Here is a 6297-nt window from a genome sequence, read left to right on the forward strand (position 1 = left end):
ACAAAGGATTCGCTTATGCAGTTTCCAAGAAGTTCAAAATGTCCTTCGCAGCTAACGGGCGCGCGCTCGGGCGTGATTGTGTAAACAAAATCGCACGACCCTCCAAGCGCGCATTTGAGTTCCGTCCGACGGTCGGCTGTAGGTCAAGCGCACGACCAGGCAAGTATGTCTCACTATATTGTCTTCAAGTTGAGGAGGTAACAGTTGTTCTCATTTTCAGTTCATTCGGTGTGCGTAGAAACTGAGAAGTCATGTCATCTAAGCCAGTATCATCGTCTAAGCGAGTATAGTTTGTGGAGAGGTTACCACGCTTTCTTAAAGCAATTTTATACCATATCCCAAACGTTCTACGCGATCAAACAAGTGAGAGCATTATGAAACGAAGAACACCGCTTCACACATCACGGCGCGTGCATGCCATAATATCATAGCTTGTTTCGGCTTGCTCAAACAAGTTCTGGCATTTAGTACTGTGCGTCGTGGTGAGGCCTGGGACACGTCGCGGTAAATGACGCGTATAATGGTGCCGATTTGTAGGAAACTCCGACATAAGAAAAGTGATGAGCATCGACTTGACAACCGCAAAAGTGCGAAGGCCCAGTGTGTCGTGTGAGATGGATCAGTTCGTATGCAAACGCATGCTGGCAGATTTACAACGTCTAAACAACTTTTTAAATGGACACGGAGAAGAGTGTGATTTTAGCGACATTTTGAGAGCTATTCCCATGCGGAGTACTCATAAAATAAGACAGTTTGTCAGATACAAGTTGGAACTGGCCTCACCACGACGCACAGTACTAAATGCCAGAACTTGTTTGAGCAAGCCGAAACAAGCTATGGTATTACGGCATGCACGCGCCGTGATGTGTGAAGCGGTGTTCTTCTTTTCATAATGCTCTCACTTGTTTGATCGCGCAGAACATTTGGGATATGGTATAAAATTGCTTTAAGAAAGCGTGGTAACCTCTCCACAAACTATACTCGCTTAGACGATGATACTGGCTTAGATGACATGACTTCTCAGTTTCTACACACACCGAATGAACTGAAAATGAGAACAACTGTTACCTCCTCAACTTGAAGACAATATAGTGAGACGTACTTGCCTGGTCGTGCGCTTGACCTACAGCCGACCGTCGGACGGAACTCAAATGCGCGCTTGGAGGGTCGTGCGATTTTGTTTACACAATCACGCCCGAGCGCGCGCCCGTTAGCTGCGAAGGCCATTTTGAACTTCTTGGAAACTGCATAAGCAAACCCTTTGTTTTTGGTTACAGAAAGCTTGTTTCGGCAATGAGCAGGTGGTCGCATAGCGTTGTGTGATCGCTGGTTTTAATACGCGCGGCCCAGTTTCTCGGAGAAGGCCTATTTACATCACCTTGACGCAACATTTTCTTTCCTTAGGGTCCGCCGCAGAGTTTGGCCATAAAGCCCGTTTTGATATAAAACAGATGGCTCGAACACATCTTCAAGGTGACCCAATTTCTCAGACTTGCAACCTTGCAGAAACGAGCGACCATTGATATAAAACAGATGGCCCCAACCGGAGAGGTATATTACGCGCCTGTGTTTCGGCTATCTAGTTTTCTGTGCGGCTGGCATGGTAACGGGTGCCTGGAAGGTGCGCGCGACATTTTGGTATGTCATCGCATGTTGAGCCTGTGTGCGCAGGCAGGCTAAAATCGTGTGAGCTGTCCACGCGCCCGAAGTAGTGCCCTCCTGTGCCGCGTCGCGCGACAAGAATCTACGTGCGCCATACGGATGTGATGAGGTGAGCCCATTTTCTTGATGAACTTGTTCATAATGCGACCATCCTAATATTGGTGCTTCCAGTAGAGAAGGAACGCGGAGGCGCGACTGCGCGGGATGTTCTGTGAAGGCAATCTGGAATTGTGTTCCGTCATACTCAGCTTGGGTTGAGTACGGGCGTGCATAGCACCAACCAATTTCGGTTTAATAAGCGTTGGAGCCTTATCACATAGCATCACTGTGCTCTATCATTCTGCTTGATTTAGATAATTTCTTATGTTGAACGCACACTGTCTAAAACTGCATGGGCAGGCTAAAGTCGCGTGAGCTGCCCACGCGCCGTCGGAAATTTGTATTTCAGATATTGCTGCATGGTGCTCGTGAATCTATGTGCCCGTCTGCTGAGCACATCTTTTTTTGTTTTTTTTCGAGATGAAGTTGTTCATAATGCGACGTTGTGTCCTGAGCTTATATTTCTAATGGTGCTTCCAGGAGTGCGAGGTGTGGTGCGTGCGCTGGCAGAATGTTCTGGGAGAGCAATCTGAAATTGTGTTTCTTCATACTCAGCTTGGGTTGAGTCTGCTTTTTAAGATTGAGTGCGTTTTGTGTGGTCATCCTAAATTTATATTTCTAATGGTGCTTCTTACTGTTCAGTAGTGCTCGTGCGAACGCGGGGGTGTGTCGCGTGAAATGTACGCTGGCTTTGTTTGAACAGAATAGTCTGAGGGGAGCAATGTAAAATTGTGTTTCTTCATACTCAGCTTGGGTTGAGTCTTCTTTTTTTAAGCTTGAGTGCGTGCGAAGCTTCACTGCATAGCATTGTTTAATAAGCATTGGAGCGTCAGTGCGTCTTGAGCTTCACCACATAGCGCCACCATGCTATTGTCATTCTGCTCGATTTATTTAATTTCGTGTGTTGAATGCGCGCTGTCTAAAATAAAAACGGACCCAAGCTCTATAGGGTTTATTGATCATTCAAGTTGTTTTTCTGTCAAGCCAGCTTCTCTGCACAGCATCAACTATCGATGTTTTCTCGATCATGTGCTTCTTCCTGCTTATTTCGAACGCGTGCTGGCTTCCCTGATTAGCATCACGATGAGTTTTTTGCACTTTGTTTAATACACATTTAAGCGTTTTTTTTTTTTGTTTCTTTTTTGTTGTGTCACAAAATTCGTTCTCAAGAATGAACGCGCTCCATTGCAACATTTGCCATTCTGCTTGATTGAAACAATTTTTAGGTTGAACTGCAAAGCACACACATCCTAAACGATCCTGTCAGCTTGTTCTCAGGGGTGGGCTTGACCTAACGCGCGCATGCAACCAGGTGAAGCCAACTTTACTCGTGTATAGTGTGTTTTGAGATGTGTACCCTAAACACATTTTCTTTTTTTTATTATTTCCCATTAGCAACTGTGGCTATGTGAACAGCGGGAGGCGGCGGCATGTCAGCTGTTCAGCCTTCTAACGCTTGCTCTCTAGAAGTATGGAACCGGTTAGATAGAAATGAGTCACCAATGCAATGGCAACTGTCCATCTTTGCAAAGAGGGTAATCACAAGCGGCGCCATTTCTTCTATGTATAGGGAACGTTCTTCGGCGCCGTCAGAGCACGTGAAAAAGTTTCATTGTGAACCAGTGAGCAGCCAGATGGGGTGGGCTTCACCTAACGCACGCATGCAACCGGGGGAAGCCAACTTTACTTGTGTAGAGCGTGTTTTGAGGTGTGTACCCTGAAAATGTTTTTTTTTTATTTCCAACTGTGTCTATGTGAACAGTGGGAGGCGGCGGTATGTAAGCTGTTCAGCCTTCTAACGCTTGCTCTCTAGAAGTATGAACCAGTTAGATAGAAATGAGCCACCAACGCAATGGCAGCTGTCCATCTTTGCAAAGAGGGTAATCACAAGCGGCGCCATCGCTTCTATGTATAGGGAACCTTCTTCGGCGCCGTCAGAGCACGTGAAAAAGTTTCATTGTGAACCAGTGAGCAGCCAGATGGGGTGGGCTTCACCTAACGCACGCATGCAACCGGGGGAAGCCAACTTTACTTGTGTAGAGCGTGTTTTGAGATGTGTACCCTGAAAATGTTTTTTTTATTTCCAACTGTGTCTATGTGAACAGCGGGAGGCGGCGGTATGTAAGCTGTTCAGCCTTCCAACGCTTGCTCTCTAGAAGTATGAACCAGTTAGATAGAAATGAGTCACCAACGCAATGGCAGCTGTCCATCTTTGCAAAGAGGGTAATCACAAGCGGCGCCATCACTTCTATGTATAGGGAACCTTCTTCGGCGCCGTCAGAGCACCTGAAAAAGTTTCATTGTGAACCAGTGAGCAGCCAGATGGGGTGGGCTTCACCTAACGCACGCATGCAACCGGGGGAAGCCAACTTTACTTGTGTAGCGCGTGTTTTGAGATGTGTACCCTGAAAATGTTTTTTTTTTATTTCCAACTGTGTCTATGTGAACAGCGGGAGGCGGCGGTATGTAAGCTGTTCAGCCTTCTAACGCTGGCTCTCTAGAAGTATGAACCAGTTGGATAGAAATGAGTCACCAATGCAATGGCAGCTGTCCATCTTTGCAAAGAGGGTAATCACAAGTGGCGCCATCTCTTGTATGTGTAGGGCAGAGCATGTGAAAAAGTTTCATTGTGAACCAGTGAGCAGCCGCGGATGGAGGCATGGGCCAATAGCAGTTGGAGCCTACCAGCCCCAGGCTAAATCTATCTTATGGTAAAAGTTTCAATATCCCACAGTTAAACTTATAATATCTCATCTAGAGATTAGAGGGAGTAGCAGTTGGGTCTAGCGATGAGTGAAAGTGGCCAATTGCAGTTGGAGCCTGTTAGGGAGCTCTAGACATAAGTGACCAATGAGAGGCTTGTAGTCAGATGGGCCAATGAGCAGACCACTTGCAGTTAGATGAACCGATAGCAGTTGGTGTCTATCGAGGAAGCTGAGTGACCAATGAGCGCAAGAGATGACCGGGACTAATGATCTCTCTGATGCAGCTGAACCATCCCACAGCTGGACCAGGAGGCTGTTGTACCAAATAAAGGTTGAAATCAGCAATTGTCGTGTGTCTTGTCTGAAGCTCCTGCATTGTGGTTTAGGAGCGACAGGCTAGCCAATCACTGTTCAGTAGGCTTAGCGTGGACCAATCAGCGCCTGACATCGGTAGGCTTCGGTGTGAAGGGACAATCAGTAGGCTTAGCGTGGTTCGGCTTAGAAGTCAGTAGGCTTAGAATGGACCAATCAGCATGAAGTAGGCAGAGCTGGTGAAGGGTTGCCCCATCTGGTGTCAGTGGGCTTAGAATGGGCCAGTGAGGGCCAATCGGTAGCAGCCAATTAGAGCGTTTAGAAAGTCTGGTAGAGTGATCAGTAGGCTTAAAATGGACCAATCAACGCGAAGTGGGTAGAGCCATTAAAGAGTTTCACCACGAGGTAAGTAGCATGGACCAATCAGGGCTAGCCACAGCAGAACCAAGCCGTGCCCTATGACGCAGCTGGACCAATAGCATAATTTCTATTAAATGTGTAGGGAGTGAGCAATGAGTGGCTTGCAGTTCAATGGATCAATAGGAGTGGGTGAGTGACCACTTGCTGTTAGATGGACCAATGGAAGTTTGAGCCTATGAGGGAGCTGTGACCAACTAGAACCAATAAGGAGCTGGGTGAGCGGCCACTTGCAGTCAGATGGACTAACGAGCAGACCACTTGCAGTTAGATGAACCAATAACAGTTGGAATCTACCGAGGGAGCTGAGTGAGCAATGAGCGCGAGAGATGACCGCATAGAATTATGGACCAATGATCTCTCTGATGCAGCTGAACCAACCCACAGCTGGACTAGGAGGCGGTTGTACCAAATAAAGGTTGAAATCAACAATTGTCGTGTGTCTTGTCTGAAGCTGCTGCCTGGCTTAGGAGCGACAAATTCAGGTAAGCCAATCACCGTTCAGTAGGCTTAGCGTGGACCAATGAGGGCCAGCCATCGGCAGGCTTAGAATGGACCATTCGTTGTGATGGGCCAATCAGCGTAAAGTGGGCGGAGCTAGTAAAGAGTTGCGCCATCTGGTGTCAGTGAGCTTAGAACGGGCCAGCGAGGGCTAATCGGTAGGCTTACATTGGGGACGGCCAATCAGAGCGCTGGGAGGGTGATCAGTAGGCTTTGGCTTAGACGTCTGAATCAGTAGGCCTAGAATGGACCAATCAGCATGAAGTGGGTGGAGCCAGTAAATAGGTAAGTTTGAACATCTGAGATAAAGCCGCAGCGGGGCCGCTGCCATCTGGCGGGCGGTAACAAAGGCTATGTTCAGCGTGCCAATCGGTGGCGGCAGCCAATCAGTAGGCTTAAATTGGGGATGGCCAATCAGAGGGCTTAGAAAGTCTGGGAGAGTGATCAGTAGGCTTAGAATGGACCAATCAGCAGAGCCAGTTAATTAGCATAAAGGGGCGGAGCTGTGCTCAGGGATACGCATGCACCAATCAGCGTGAAGTGGGCAGAGCCGAGTAATTAGCATAAAGGGGCGGAGCTACAGTCAACCAATCAATGATCA

The sequence above is a fragment of the Ornithodoros turicata genome, chromosome 1 (genome assembly GCF_037126465.1).
Source record: "Ornithodoros turicata isolate Travis chromosome 1, ASM3712646v1, whole genome shotgun sequence".
NCBI lineage: Eukaryota > Metazoa > Arthropoda > Arachnida > Ixodida > Argasidae > Ornithodoros > Ornithodoros turicata.